The following is a 15,732-nucleotide window of genomic DNA, read 5'->3' as shown; positions in this document are numbered from 1 at the left end:
GAGCTGTCTGCAGGAGGCTGCCTTCCTGGTATGTATCCTGTTCCAGCTGGGTTTGGAGATTTTCTGACCTAGAGGAGGAGGACGGTTAGGGAACAAGTGTGGTGGGCACCTACTATGTTAGCTATTGAGCCTGAAACAGCTCTGTTTGGCTGGACAGTATACCATGACCTTCCATTCAGCTGAGGGCATTCCCTGCATCCTCCAAAGGAGAAGGATCAGAGTGCACCTGGGCCTGAATTTTTCTCAGTTTTTAAATCTGCTAGAAGTTGAACTGAGAACTACACATCTGGACAAGAAAAGAACAATGCCTGAGTAACAGTTCAGGACAGATACACATGGCCTGGATTAGACACCACGTAAATGAGAGCAACCTGGGAAACTGAATGTAGATCCTCTAGAGGAGCCTACACAACACTGCAGTTTAGGCTCTGATTATTGCTACAGCACAGAAACCTGCCTTGGCTCAACTCCTCAACCACTAAGTCATCTTATAACCAGAAAATCTTTTCACAGGAAACTGATGCACACTGCAGAGAGCCTGTGATCAGCAGGAGTGAGCTGCATGCAGACCTGCACAAAGGTAGGAACTCCTCTCTAAAGGTGATGTTCTGGGAGGAAGTTAAAGTGGCAGGAGCACACACTGTCCTCCACTGTTATCCCTTCCCCTGCTAGGTTTAGGACTATGTAAGGAGATTTGTGGTGAGGCAAGGCTGACAAGGTACTAATATGCCAGAAATCTCAGAAGGAAATAAAGTGTACACAGTCCCCAGAAACACTAAAATCAAACATAGTGCTTCCTGGTGATGTTCTTGTTGACTAGGCCAGAATAATACCCAGAGGTGTTCTTTCGCTGGCTGAGAGCATTACAGATGGCAAGAATCCCCAAAAGGACTGAATCCAGGTACAGGTGACCTACATGTTTCTAACTGCTCCTCTCTGTATCTCCTACCTCATTTCAGAGATATTGAATTGATGCTGCAGCTTTTCTGCAAGTTCCCTTTGCTGGGTAAGCACCTCCTTCTGCTTGAGGAGGTTCTTTAGTCTTTCATCCATGTTGTCTTCCTCCTGTTCATTAGAAGATTGTGTTCTCAGTGGAGTGTTGCACACTCATAAATTCATAAACACACACAAGTACATGTATGCACATACAAGCACATAGTAATGCAGTAACATGTCTAGTGTTCCAGTTAATGCTAATATAAGGAGCAATCCCCAGGGATTCTATTGGAAGATTATCTTCTGTTGGAATGTAGGAGAACACAGTGGGCATGAGAGATAGACAGCTCAGTCATTGAAGAGCCTATCCTGTAAACTGAATGCACAGACAGGTGGATGTCTGGGGTCCTGTCCAGTTAGCCAACCCTACTTAGGAAGTTCCCCAGGCTGTGCAGTGTAGGAATGTTCCTCAGCACAGGACCACTGGATAGTAGTCACCACATCACTGGTATTGTTCACTCTTCCAAGTTGACCCCAAAACAAAGTGAGCAAATTCCTTCAAAAGGAGCTGCCTTTACCACATCTGCCTCACTTTGGACCCAAAGCAATGAACTAAGGAAACTAGAAAATCTCCATAGCCAGAATCTAAATGAAACAATTCTTCCCTGTAAAGTGATTCTGTCAGGGAGTTGTTTGACTAACAAATGGCTGACTAATTCTGGCCAAATGACTGCATGTATTAATGCTGAACAATATTCCATAGAAGGGATCGACCACACTGTACTTTTTCACTCAATGAGATAGACATCTTTCTAGTTTGCATAGGTTCTACTTCAAGACTCCTCTGAGGAGTGCTGCTACAACCCTAATGTCCCCTAGCTTCTCTGCGGGCACCTACTTCATGTTCTGGAATCGCTGGGTCACCTGGGGATTGCAGTTGAACTTTCTGAAGACATGTGTGTTCCTCCTCAGTGCACTATACCATTTTACACCACCAGCATGTCTCCCAGCCCTCCATGAGGCTGATTTCAACTTAGAATGATCAACTTTGTTAAAAAGAAGCCACTGAGTGCTGCAGACACAGCACATGGTGAGTGCTTTAGACCATCATGAGCCTGAGTGGGGTGCACTGAGATAGCCCATTCTCACACCACAGTACAGCCAGGGGACTCCTGCAGGACTGAGGTGCAGCTGGAAGCACATTGTAAGTCAGAATCTCTTAAGGAATGAAATTCTTGATTTGCCACATTGGCCTCCTCCTAAACTACATCTACCACATTCCTTTGGTTTGCTGCAAGTGTTTCCTTGGACACCTGTATTTTCATCTACAAATACCTGAAAACCATGAGTTACAGCCGTTTTTCTGTCCTTTTGTACTGGAGAGCTAGTTTGACATGCCTATAGATGGACAGCAGTGTATAATATTTGTTTGATTCAAAGTGTGCGGGCACAGTACTTTCTCAATAATGTTGTTTCTTGAGTAAGTGAACATACAAATGTCCAGAAATACACAGACACAAGGTTTTACAAACACACACACACACACACACACACACACACACACACACACACACGCACTTACCCCTACATATACAGGAAACATGGGCACAACACCTCCCACACAAACTGTCTCCCTCAATATGGTTACATACACATATACATAGGAACACTATTGTGCAAACAATAACGAGCTTTCTCTCTCTCTCTCTCTCTCTCTCTCTCTCTCTCTCTCTCTCTCTTTCTCTCTCTCTCACACACACACACACACACACTTTCAAACCTAGAATGGCCAAGGAGAGGACTACTGTTGCAGCACCTTTTCAGATTCAGGGGGAGCTAGTGGGTCCTCTATGCTGTCTACCAGGCTCTTAGACTCAGCCAGGCTCTGCTAACCTGCCTGCACTTAATTTTCCTTCTATGAGCTTTATCCCTTCTGAGCCTCACTGATCCCACTGCAAAGCACATGAGCCAAAGGCTGCTGACCTCATCATTGTTATCTCTATACTCTTCCCTAAGTAGCTCCCTGCATAGCAACCCTGCTAAGAAAACGCCATGTAGGTGTGATATGTAACTGGCCCATCTCACTCAATGGACTGTGGCTTCCAGCAGAGCAGAAGAGTTTGCTTGCCAATCATTCAGTAACCTAAATTGCCTCAGTCTACCTGAATCTGCTCAGCACAGGGGTCACAGATCTTCTCATGGATCTCCTTAAAGAGTCTCTTCACATCCTCACAACACTCTTGCAGCTCAATCTGCTCCTTCCACAGCAATCTGTTCTTCAGTCTTGACACCTGTACATTTTTCTTCAGCTGAATCCATTCTCGTAGGACCTGGCCATGGTAGTAACTGAACCACCAACAAAAAATGGTGAGTTCCACACAGCCTCCGTTTGGCATCTCTACCTCCAAATACCACTAGTGCTGAAAAGTCCCAGGGTCCCAGAGACCCCAAAGAATAGAACTTTCATTAACCACAGAAGCAGCACCCAGAGACAGGCCAAGTCCAGAGAATAATCAAATTGCATAATTAAGAGATTAATGAAATTTCAGAAAGACTCAAACTACTTCTGTAAACCCTGGTACCAAAAGGGATCCTGTCCTTCCGAGAACAGGGTACAACCTCCACCTGTGCTTAACTCTTCATGGTATTGGGAAAGCATCTGCCACAAGAGGGCAAGCACTATAGAAAGGAGGCAGAAGTCCCAAAGGGAATAAATTATATCTAGGGGTCTCATGGAAAACAGCTCTGAGAATCCCTGTCAAACAACAAAATCCCTGGGCTGCCAGACATCCCTTTCATGATCCAGACCATTTGTCTATCTTAGGCTCCTGGGGCTGGCAGAACAATGGTGGGAGGACATCTGTGTTTTTTATACTTAGGGAAACTGAGTACAGGAAGCACAAATTCAAGGGCCACAAGGCTGGCTGCTAGCTAAGAGGCAGTCAAGTTAGACCCAGAACTCTCACTTTGGTTCAGGTCAAACAATGGCAGAAGCAGGCCTTCCCAAGCTACACCAGGCACTTATGTGAAGGATTCAGTCTCCTCAATCAGCCCCTTGCACTTGTCCAAGGCATCACTGATCTCCATGGACAATTTCTGAAGGTCAGTCATCACCTGGTTATGCTCCATATTGAGCATCTCAAGCTCAAAATTCAGCCTGTAGTAGGGCATGGCCCCAGTATAGTGGGAAATTACCAATACAAGTCAGGTAGAAATATAAAGGTATTTAGCAGGGAAAAGCCTTACTTACAGAGCAACCTAGCCAGCCAGTGTGGGAGCAGCCTGTATAGAAAGAAGCAAAGAGAAACCAAAACCGCAAACGCAGTCACACTACATCACTCTGACCACCCCCTCACAAGTCTGGTCAGGCACACCTGTAGCCAGGCCCTAAGTAGGCGTGGCTACAGCTTCCAATACAATTCCCCTTTTAGTCTAAAAGAGGATTAAAACTTAACAGTTTAAAGTATCCAAAATTAACAATCATATAGGTAAAATATAAGAATATACAACAATCTGCTTATGTCACATCCTAACTATCAATGTTAACTAAACACTAAAGTCATCTGAGAGAGGTATCCAAGCCTGAACACCTCCTTCCAATTCCAACCATAAACAATAGGAAGCTATCCCTAACTAGTTATATACACTATCCTAAGTGACAACAATGGGGAAAGGGGGCGTAGCCTCCTCCAAGTTACTTCCTGCTGAAATGGGGCGATGATAGTCATGTGGGGTCCTGTAGGAAGAAAATGTTAATATAGTGAAAGTCTTGAATGAATTGTATCCAGTCCATGTTAGGTGGGATTTGCTTGATTGAAGATCTCGCTTGAAATCCTCAACTTGATTGAAGTCAGTACCCGAACGAATCTCTGGCCGGAGTGTCAGTTGAAATGGAGCAAGTTGGATCCAGTGCAGTCGAGGAGGTGTGGCCCATTTTCTTTCCAGGGTGTCCAGGGATTGCTGTCAGGCAGGTCTTCATTGGCTGTGTGGGACTCAAACATAAACAGTTAGCAGAGAAAGTTTGCTTGTGTATGTACACATACTGGGAAAGGCAACCATGGGAGCATAACAATTATGAGAGGGTGTACACCTTGAAAGAAAGAGCCAAGAAAAGACAAAGACAGTCCCCAAATTCTTCTCTTATTCTGTATTACATCAATTGGCTTCTTGATACAATACAGAAATGCTAAAGTTTAGTTAAACAACAAGGTGGATTTTAGAGGAGGAAAGCCAAATCCAACCCTAAATCCAGCATTGATTTACTGGAATGGGGACTAGGAAATAAAGAGAAATAGAGTTCTCTGAGAGACAGCTGTAAAGTTTGCAGTATGGCATGTTCCTTTTGTTTGATGGTTATAGCTACCTTCTCTTCTTAAGTATCTACCCATGCAGTTTCCTTTGCCCTCTGAAGATGAGTTTCCTGTGAAGATAAAAGCAAAACGCTTCCCTTTCCTTTGGGAGGTTTCTAGTTAGTTTATAAGATATACCTTAGTAGAATACCTGTCATTTGTCCTTTTCAAGAGGTTTTTCCTTTTCAACTCGAATCTTGAACAACTTTGATGGTATCCAAAGTCTTTCTTGGCATGAATTCTCAAGTACAGCTGCTACCGATCGTTCCCAATATATGGGTGTCACCCTGTTAAAGGTTGCCCATGAATGTAATAGCAGTTTTACATAAGGGCTATGGAGACCATATGAAACAACTGATTCTTTAATATTCTTAAGATCTTTCAGCTATATAGATTGTCATTCATAAGCCATCTGTCCCTGAGGTTGTTTCTTAAAAGCTGGATTTTCTATCATGGTAGCTGGGGAGACTATTGGTGTACGAGTAACAACCTTAGAAGAATAGTCATGATACCTAGATGGAGTAGGTGCCTAGGATTGGAGTGATTCTGCCTCTGAGGCATCCCAATGATCTTTAAGCCTAGTAATGATATTCTCATGAAAAGTTTCAATCTCCTTAATCATAAAAGATTCCAACCATGTTAGTGAATATGTAAACTGCTCCTCTACATGTTTTTCTAGGTCTTTAATATGGTCATCTTTAGGCAGCATATGGAGAGTATTGAAACTTTCTTCTAGGTATTGAAGTCTAGACTCAAGGTCATGATTTGCTAATTTTGAATCCTCGGCAATTGACTTATGGACCTATCTAATCTGTCAGTCCTGTGCTTAAATTATCTTCCAAACATTCAAATCTAGACTCAAATTTGTGATCTGCTACCTTAGATGCTTCAATAATTGATTGAATTGCATTGTCCAATACTTCAACCCTTTCCTGGGTATTTTGCACCTTTTTTGCATCTAGTTTTTGGGTCACCGATCCTATCTGAGTTTCTAGTTGGCTACAGATATTCTTTAGTTCATCATGGTCATCTGACAGCCTAGCCTCTAATGTCTCACACATGGAGAATCTCTCTGTTTATCTTATCATAAATACACTGCATCTCATCTGGGGTAACAGACAGCTCTGTCTTTAGCGTGTTTGACACAGAGCAAAGCTTCATTCAATTTCTGTTCCACTTGCTGCACAATTGTGGCCTGACCTAATCTGTTCTCCAAAACCTCATTGCCTAAAGCTGTTATTTCCTGCAAGGAGGTGGTGAAGTTATCTTTGTCCTTCTTCCTGAGGCTTCTGGCTAGGAATGTAATTTGTACCAGCAAGATAACTGCCATTACTGCATATAGGCCGGTAATTGGCAGATTAGCATCCTCACCAAATAGTGAATTCATGTAATACACAAAAATACTACCAATTTTAGCAATTGATAAATATTCCGCATGATTTTACCTGATTTTTACTCTTTGACCAGCAGGTGGCCCAGGCATTCAGTTAGTCTATGAGGTGTTTGGCAGTGCTTGGTCAAGCAAGATGGTGGCAGTGGTGGAGAGAGGTCACAAAGGCGGCTGTGCTTACCTTAGAGAGTATACAACCTTGCGGCTGCAGCCACTAAAAGAGACACAGCTTTCCGGCAGTTGCGGCAAGCAGAAGCAGCTGAAACCCGAGGCCTACTTCCAATGGATTGTAACCTCTGAAGTGAATAAACTCTTCATTTTCCAAAATTGGTTTTCTTCCAGTTTTATCATTGATTAGTATGAAGCTGTTTAAATTATTCATATTATCTTGATTTGATTTTTATAGGTCTTATACATATAGAAATTCATCAGTTTTTAAAAAGATTTTAACAGGTTGGAGGAAAGTGAATTTTAAAGGATTGAGTTTTCTCCATGTCTCCTTTTTCCTCCTTCATTTTATTATTTTTACCCTCCTCTTCCTTTTGGTTCATTTCAGTAAATGTCTGTCCATCTTGTTGATATTTTCTACGAATTCACTCTTTGTTTCACTCTATCTTTGTATTTTTGTTTTTATTTCACTGGTTTCATCAAATGATTAATGGGACATCCGTATCACACCCTTTCCACAAGGCTCAAAAATCATCATGGAAGATGGGCCAGACAGGATGACTGCACTCATGACTCACCAGCTGTGGTCACTTGGACATTATCAAGAATGCAATAAAAGGGTTCTTGAGACTCCATTCCTAACAGATGAGTTAAGAAGGAATAATGGCTTCTGGCAGAGGGATAATCAGTTTCCTTCAAGATTTGTCCCTGGCGTTACTAAAAAAGTAATTTAATGAAGAAGATACAAAGTTGGGCTGCCACAGACTACACCAGCTGGGTATGGGATTCCCTGGGATTAGGGTCCTTGAAGGGTAGCTGGGTAAGGATTCCGAAGTGACAAACACAAACAAACACAGAGGCAGTTTGAATCTGAGGGTATTTTGCACCTTTCAAGCAAGGCCTTTTTTTAATAAAACAAATAGCTTCTCAGAGTTTGTGTTCAGTGAAGCAGTACCCAGATGATATCATAACAAGCACAAAGACACACAACTTATGCAAGGCTAATCAAAACAATAAATAAGGCATTCTGTAATCTCCTGGCCTGAGGACTGCAGGCAGGTGACTGGCCCCCTGGGGACCAAACAACTGCAAGTCTGCTGTGCTAGTCCTGCTGCCACCCACAGAGAGAGAAAGTGTCTCAGACCCACCTGCACCCACCATGAAACCCATCAGAGTGTTAGACTCCTTGCACCCACCTGAAGAGAACCTTGGATATGTACCCACCAGGAAAGGAAAAAATCCCACCTTCAGCCTCTGGAAGAAGGGATGGGAAGATGACAATATAAGAACACATTCAACAACAGAAAGACCAATGTGACACCACCAGAGTCTAGGGACTCTACACCAACAAGACCTCAACATCCCTACACAGATAAAGCAGAAGAGAAGGACCTTAAAAACAACTTTATGAAGATGATAGAGACCCTCAAAGAAGAATCGAGAAATCCCCTTAAAGTAATGGAAGAAAAAACAAACAAAAACTTACAAGAAATGGAGGAAAAGAAAAACCAAAACATTCAAGAAATAAACTAATCTCTTAAAGACAGCAAGGAAAGTCAAGAAAAAAAAAACAACCAAACAAGTGAAGGAAAAGAGTTCAATTTTTGCAGCTGAAATAGAAACAATAAAGAAAACAGAAAGAGGGAATGCTAGAAATAGAAAAGCTGGGCAAACGATCAGGAACTACAGATGTAAGTATAATAAATAGAATACTAGAGATGGAAAAGAGAATCTCAGGTGTTGAAGACTCACTAGAGGAAATAGAATCATCGACTAAAACATCTGAAGTCCAATAAATCACTAACACAAAATATGCAGGAAATATGGGACACTGTGAAAAGGCCAAACCTAAGAATAATAGACATGAAGGAAGGCAAAAAATACATCTCAAAGGTAAAGAAAACATATTCAACAAAATCATAGAAGAAAACTTACCCAACCTAAAGAAAGGCATGCCTACCAGAGTACAAGCTGACAGAACACCAAATAGCCTGGACAACAAAAAAGGCCCACTCGTCAATTAATAATCAAAACACCAGACTTACAGATTAAAGAAAAAATATTAAGAGCAGCAAAAGAAAAAGTCCAAGTAACATATAAAGGCAGACCTTTCAGAATTATACCTGACTTCTCAATGGAAACTCTGAAAGCCAGAATGTCCTGGATATATGTTCAGCAAATGCTACGGGACCATGGATGGCAGTCCAGACTACTATACCCAGCAAAGTTTTCAATCACTATAGATGGAAAAATAAGATATTCCATGACAAAACCACTTTTAAACAATGCATATCCATAAATCCAGCCCTACAGAAAGTTCTGGAAGGAAAACTCCAACCCAAAATAGTTAAATACACTCACAAAAACATAGGCAATCAATAATCCCACTTTACCTAAGACCAAAAGAAAAAAAGGGGGATCCACACACCACCAACTGCAACAAATCCAAAACAATAATTAACAATCAATGGTCATTAATATTCCTCAATACCAATGGTCTTAACTTGCCTATAAAAAGACACAGGCTAACAGAATAGATACGAAGACATAATCCATCCTTTTGCTACATACAAGTAACACACCTAAATTTCAAAGAAAGATGTTACCTCAGAGTAAAGGGTTGGGAAAAGATTTTCCAATAAAATGGAACCACGAAACAAGCTGGTGTGGCAATCCTAATATCTAACAAAGTAGACTTCAAACTAAAATCAATCAAAAGTGATGAAGAAGGGTATTTCATATTCATCACAGGAAAAGTCCATCAGGATGATGTCTCAATTCTGAACATCTATGCCCCAAATACAAAGGTACCCACATTTGTGAAAGAAACATTACTAAAGCTCAAATCACACATAAACCTCACACACTTACAGTGGGATATTTCAATACCCCACTCTCTAAACTAGACAGGATCACCAGAGAGAAACTCAACAAAGAAACAAAGGTACTAACAGAAGTTAGATATTCACAAAACTCACATCAGACAGAGCACTGATCTCCAAAATTTACAAAGAACTTAAGAAGATAGTCTCCAAAACACAAAAAATCCAGTTAAAAAGTGGGGAGCAAAACTAAATAGAGAAGTTTCAATAGAGGATTCTAAAATGGCTGATAGACACTTTAAAAAGTGCTCAACATCCTTAGCCATCAGGGAAATGCAAATGAAAACAACTCTAAGATACCAACTTACTACTGAAAAAATTAGCTAAAAAAAAAAAGACAGTTAAGGCTGGAGAGGATCTGGAGGAGAAAGTGCAACACTCCTCCACTGTTGGTGGAATGTCAACTTGTTATAGCCACTTTGGAAATCAGTATGGCAGTTCCTCAGGAAAATGGGAATCAGTCTACCACAAGATCCAGCAATTCCACTATTAGTCATATACCCCAAAAGATGCACATTCATACAACAATGACATCTGTTCAACCATGTTCATAGCAGCATTATTTGTAGCAGCCTAAATGTCCCTCAACTAAAGAATGGAGGGAGAAAATGCAGTTCATTTACACAATTGAGTACTATTCAGCAGGAAAAAAACATTGTAATCTTGAAAATCACAGGGAAATGGATGGAACTAGAGGAAACCATCCTGAGCAAGGTAATCCAGTCACAAAAAGACATCCATGGTATGCACTCATATATAGATTTTAGATATACAGCAGATTTTCAGCCTACAATCTGCACAGCCAGAAAAGCTAGGAAACAAGGAGGATCTGAAGAGAGACATACATTGTCCTCCAGAGAGGGGGAAAGGGACAAGATCTTCTGGGAAAATTCGGAGCATGGAGGAGAGGAGACGGTGCTAGGAGAAAGAGAAGGGGAGAAGAGAAGGTGAGAGGAGGACATGAGGATACAGAAAGTTTGAATCAGGGGAAGAATAGAGGAGAGCAAAGTAAGTGATACCATAAAAGAGGGAGCCATTATAGGTTTAAAAAGAAATCTGTTAATAAGTAAATGTCCAGAGACCTACAAGGATGACACCAAATAACAATGTAAGCAATAGTGGGGAGGCTTCCTTAAATGCCCTTCCCTGATAATAAGATTGATGACTACCTTATATGTCATCCTAGAGCCTTCATCCAGTAGTTAATGGAAGCAGAAGCAGACACCAACAGCCAAGCACTGAACTGAACTCCTGGAATCCAGTTTTAGAGAAGGAGGAGTGACGAACAAAGTGCTCAAGACCATGCTGGTGAAACCCACAGACACAACTGACCAGAACAAAGGGAGTCATGGTCCCCAGACTGATAGTCAGGAAACCAGAATACGTCTGATCCAGACCCCATGAATGTGGGTGTCAGTGAGGATGCCTTGCCAATCTGTGTGGCCTCTGGTAGTAAATCAGTATTTATCCCTATCATACGAATAGACATTGGGAGCCCATTCCACAAAAATGGACACTCTCCTAGATACACAGGGGAGGACCATAGCCCTGCTCCAAATGATGACAGACTTTGAAGATTCCCCCATGGAAGGCCTCGCCCTTCCTGGGGAGCAGAAAAGTGATGAGAAAAAGGGTTAGCAGGGGGCAGGGAATTAGGGAACACAGAGGGAACTGGGATTGACATGTAAAACAAGCTTGTTTCTAATTTAAATTTTTATAAAATAGAAAGAAAAAACAATAAATCAGAAAATCATCAAGGCTAACCCAGCTAACCACCTATTTCTGAGATCAGGTTAATGAAATTTTATGGTCAGTTACTGTTTCACATCTGTTACCTAGTTCACAATTGTTTGATGTCTGTTACCTAGTTCATCTGAGTCTTTGAAATATTGAGCTATTTGGTCTTTATATTAATATAAACTTTCTTTACCAAACACTAAAACCCACTCTCCATTACACATGTAGTGCTATATGATATTTTATTGTTGAGAAATTTTTTATCAATACTATTTTTACTAATGTGAATGATGTGAATGATTGGAAAAGCGGTGGTTTTCCTATATATGAGGTCATGGTCAGTGATCACATCTCTGGGGACCGTTTATCATTTATATATGTGTTTGAAATATCAGTGAAGGCTTACTGGAACATTTCATTAATATGAGAAAAGAATAGAAGAATAGAAATTCAGATGAGAACTATGGCTCAATGTTTTTCTCAAGCGAAGATTTCCACAACTGTTTCCAAGAGAACTCCTTCTTTTGATGTTATGGCCTTGTCACACAGAATCTATGGATTAGGTGTGGAATTGGGCATCCCAGATGTGGGGACATTTTGGAACAAATAAATGGGTTGAGGTGGGGGTGAATATGATCAAAACGCGTTCTATGAAATTCTCAAGGAATAAGTAAAAATATTTTGAAGTATATTCATTAAATTATTGATGTAAACAATGTATTATTACATAGGGCTCTTTCATTAAATAAATTTAATTACTATAATGAATTCTGCAAACTTCAATGTGTCTGCCATCGTTGTGAACTCACCCTTACAGCATATATAATCTGCGACTAATAGTGTTTTATCTCAAATGGCAGCCTACAAACTGGAGATTTTTACCAACTACATATCCAATAAAGGAATAATACCCAAAATATAGAAAGACCTAAAATAACTAGAAATCAAGAAAACCAGTAGCTGACTGGTGATTGTGGCACATGGGTTTAATCCCAGCATGGGATGAAGAGACAGGTGGATCTCTGTAAATCTGAGTTCAGCATGGTCTACAGAGCTATATCCATGACAGGCTCCAAAGCTTTTGAGACAGAGAGAGACAGACAGACACACACACTCACACACACACACACACACACACACACACACACACACACACACACACAGAGAGAGAGAGAGAGAGAGAGAGAGAGAGAGAGAGAGAGAGAGAGAGAGAGAGAATTACCAACAGAGGAAATTCAGATGTCTGGGAAACACTTTAAAAATGTTCAGTATCATTAGTCATCAGGGCAATGCAAATCAAAACTATTTTGAGATTTCATCTTACAAGAGTCAGAATGGAAAAGCTTAATAAAACAAATGACAACTATATGGTGAAGATGTGGTGTAAGGGAAACAGTTGTCTATTGATGGTGGGAATACAAACTTGTACAGCCACTATGGAAATAGGTGTGTGTGTTCCTTTGGAAGCTCAGAATCAATTAGGACCCAGCTATAACACACTTGGAATATAGCCAAAGGATCCTTCACCAATCACAGAGACACTTGCTCAACCATGTTCATTGATGCTGTGCACAGCAATGATGCGCAGAGCAAAGCAACCACCCTGGGAGGGCCTATGGACCATAACAACCAGTTGAACAAACAACACAGGACAAGTCCTCCAAGCTTGGAGGCACACCAATCCTGAGCCTGTGTGTACCCCTTATGCTCCCTATAAGATCTCTATGCAGAGGCTTTGAACTGTCTTTCTAGCCATCAGCCATGGTGGGTGGATGAAAGACCCGAGCTAACGTGACATTAGCTCGTTAAACAACTATAATAAAGCCTTGTGCAGTTTACATCGAAAAAATACATGCATACATGAAGGAGATCTGGATGAAATAGCAAAACCAAAACCAAATAAGCAAAAACTAAACTGTGGGAAGACAGATCCCCAACTTAATATTTCTTGTCACCAACTGAAGCTTCCATACTTGCAATGGGTTACATTTACTTCAGTTGGTGGCCAAAGGGGTCCAATAGGGACCCCAAACAGCCCAAGTTGAGGCATGTTTTTTAAATTAATTTTCTTTATTAAAAACAATCTTGTTTTACAAACACTCCCAGTTCCCTCTCCCTCCTGTTCTCCCATTCCCCTCAACCCCCCCATCCCACCCTCAATCCACTCCTCAGGGAGGGTGAGGCATGCCATGGGGGATCATCAAAGTCTGTCACATGGTGTGGGCCAGGACCTAGGCCCTCCTCCATGTATGTAGGCTGACAGACTACCCCTCCATAGGGAATGGGCTCTCAAAGCCCATTATTGTACTAAGGACAAATACTGACACCACTGTCAGTAGCTTCAATGACTGTCCAAGCCTCCAAATGACACCCACATTCAGGGTGCCTGGAATGATCATATGCAAGTTCCCCAGCTGTCAGTTTGTGGTCCAAATGCTCCCACTTACTCGGGTCAACTGTTTCTGTGGGTTTCCCCAGGCTGATCATATCAAATTTGCTCATCACACTTCTCTCTCTACAACTGGCCAGGAGTTCATCTCAGTTCTTTGCTGTGAGTCTCTACTTCTACTCACTTCAGTTACTAGATGAAGGGTCTATGTTGGCTTTTAAGGTAGTCATCAGTCTCAGTTTAGAGGAAGGGCATTTAAGGTAGCCTCTCCAATATTGCTTACATTCTCAGTTGGGGATATCCTTATGGATTCCTGGAGATTTCTGTCAGGTCAGGTTTCTCACTAAGTCAAAAAGGGCTCCCTCTGTAAAGGTATCTCTTTCCTTGCTCTTCTTCTCTGTTCTTCCACCAATTCAACCTTCCTGATCCCTCATGTTCTCCTCCCCTTGCCCTTTCTCCTCTCCTCTTTCTCCTCCCTCCCCCTCATCCCATGGTCCCAAACTACTCAGGACATCTTGTCCCTTTGCCCACTCCAGGGTCCATGCATGTGTCTCTTAGGATCTTAGAAACACTCCTCCATTGCTGGTGGGAGTGTGAACTTGTAAGACCACTCTGAAAATCAGTATGGCAAATGCTCAGAAATATAGGAATCAGTATACCTCAAGATCCAGCCATTCCTCTCTTAGGTATATACCCAAATAGTGCAATTTCGTACAACAAGGACATAAGTTCAACCATGTTCATAGCAGCATTATTTGTAATAACCAGAACCTGGAAGCAACCTAGATGACCCTCAACTGAAGAATGGATAGAGAAAATGTGGTACATTAATACAATGGAGTACTACTCAGCAGAAAAAATCAATGGAATTTTGAAATTTGCAGGCACATGGGTGGAACTAGAAGAAACGATCCTGAGTGAGGTAACCCAGTCACAAAAAGACATACATGGTATGTACTCACTTATATATGAATTTTAGACATACAGCAAATGATTACCAGCCTATATTCCTCTTCACCAAAGAAACTAGGAAACATGAAGGACTCTAAGGGATAAATGGTCCCCAGGAATGGAAGTAGCATGAAATCCTGAACTAATTGGAAGGATGAGGATAAGGGGGAGGGAACTGCTACAATAAGAGCAAGAAAAGAGGAGTAGAGGAGAGGAAATAGAGGAGCAGAAATATTGAGTTGGGAGAAGAATAGAGGAGAGAGAGCAGGATGAGAGATACCATATCAGAGGGAGCCACTATAGGTCCGAGAAGAGATCTGGAACCAGGGAGATCTCCAGAGACCTACAAGGATGACACTATCTGACAATCCAGGCAGTGGTGGAGAGGATAACCTAAAAGTTCTTCCCCTGAAATGAGATTGATGACATCTCTTTATGCCACCCTAGAGCCCTCATCCAGTGGCTGATGAAAGCAGAGACAGACATCCACAGATATACACTGAACTGAAATAAGGAATTTAGTTGAAGAGAGGGAGGAATGAAGAGTGAAGGGGTCTGTACCAGGTTGGAGAAACACACAGGAACAGTTGGCCTGAACAAGGGAGTGCACATCGACCCCAGATGCAGTCTGGAAGGCCAGTACAAGACTGACCCAGACCCCTGAACATGGATGTCAATAAGGAGGCCTCTGCACTCCAGGGAGCCTCTGGTGGTGGATTAGTATTTTCCCTGGTGCAAGAAGGGACTTTGAGAGCCCATCCCACGTGAAGGGTTACACTCTGGCACTGGACACATGGGGAAGGGCACAGGACCAGCACAGGAAGATTTTTGGACTTTTTGCAGAGACCCTGTTGAGGGCCCGACCCTGCCTGGGGAGTGGTGGATGGCTGTGGTGGGAGGTAGGCTGGAGGTGGGGGAGGAGGAATGGGG

Source organism: Cricetulus griseus, assembly GCF_003668045.3.
Source record: "Cricetulus griseus strain 17A/GY chromosome 1 unlocalized genomic scaffold, alternate assembly CriGri-PICRH-1.0 chr1_1, whole genome shotgun sequence".
Classification (NCBI taxonomy): Eukaryota; Metazoa; Chordata; class Mammalia; order Rodentia; family Cricetidae; genus Cricetulus; species Cricetulus griseus.
The sequence above is the reverse complement of the archived record's forward strand: the minus strand, read 5'-3'. Positions refer to the sequence as shown.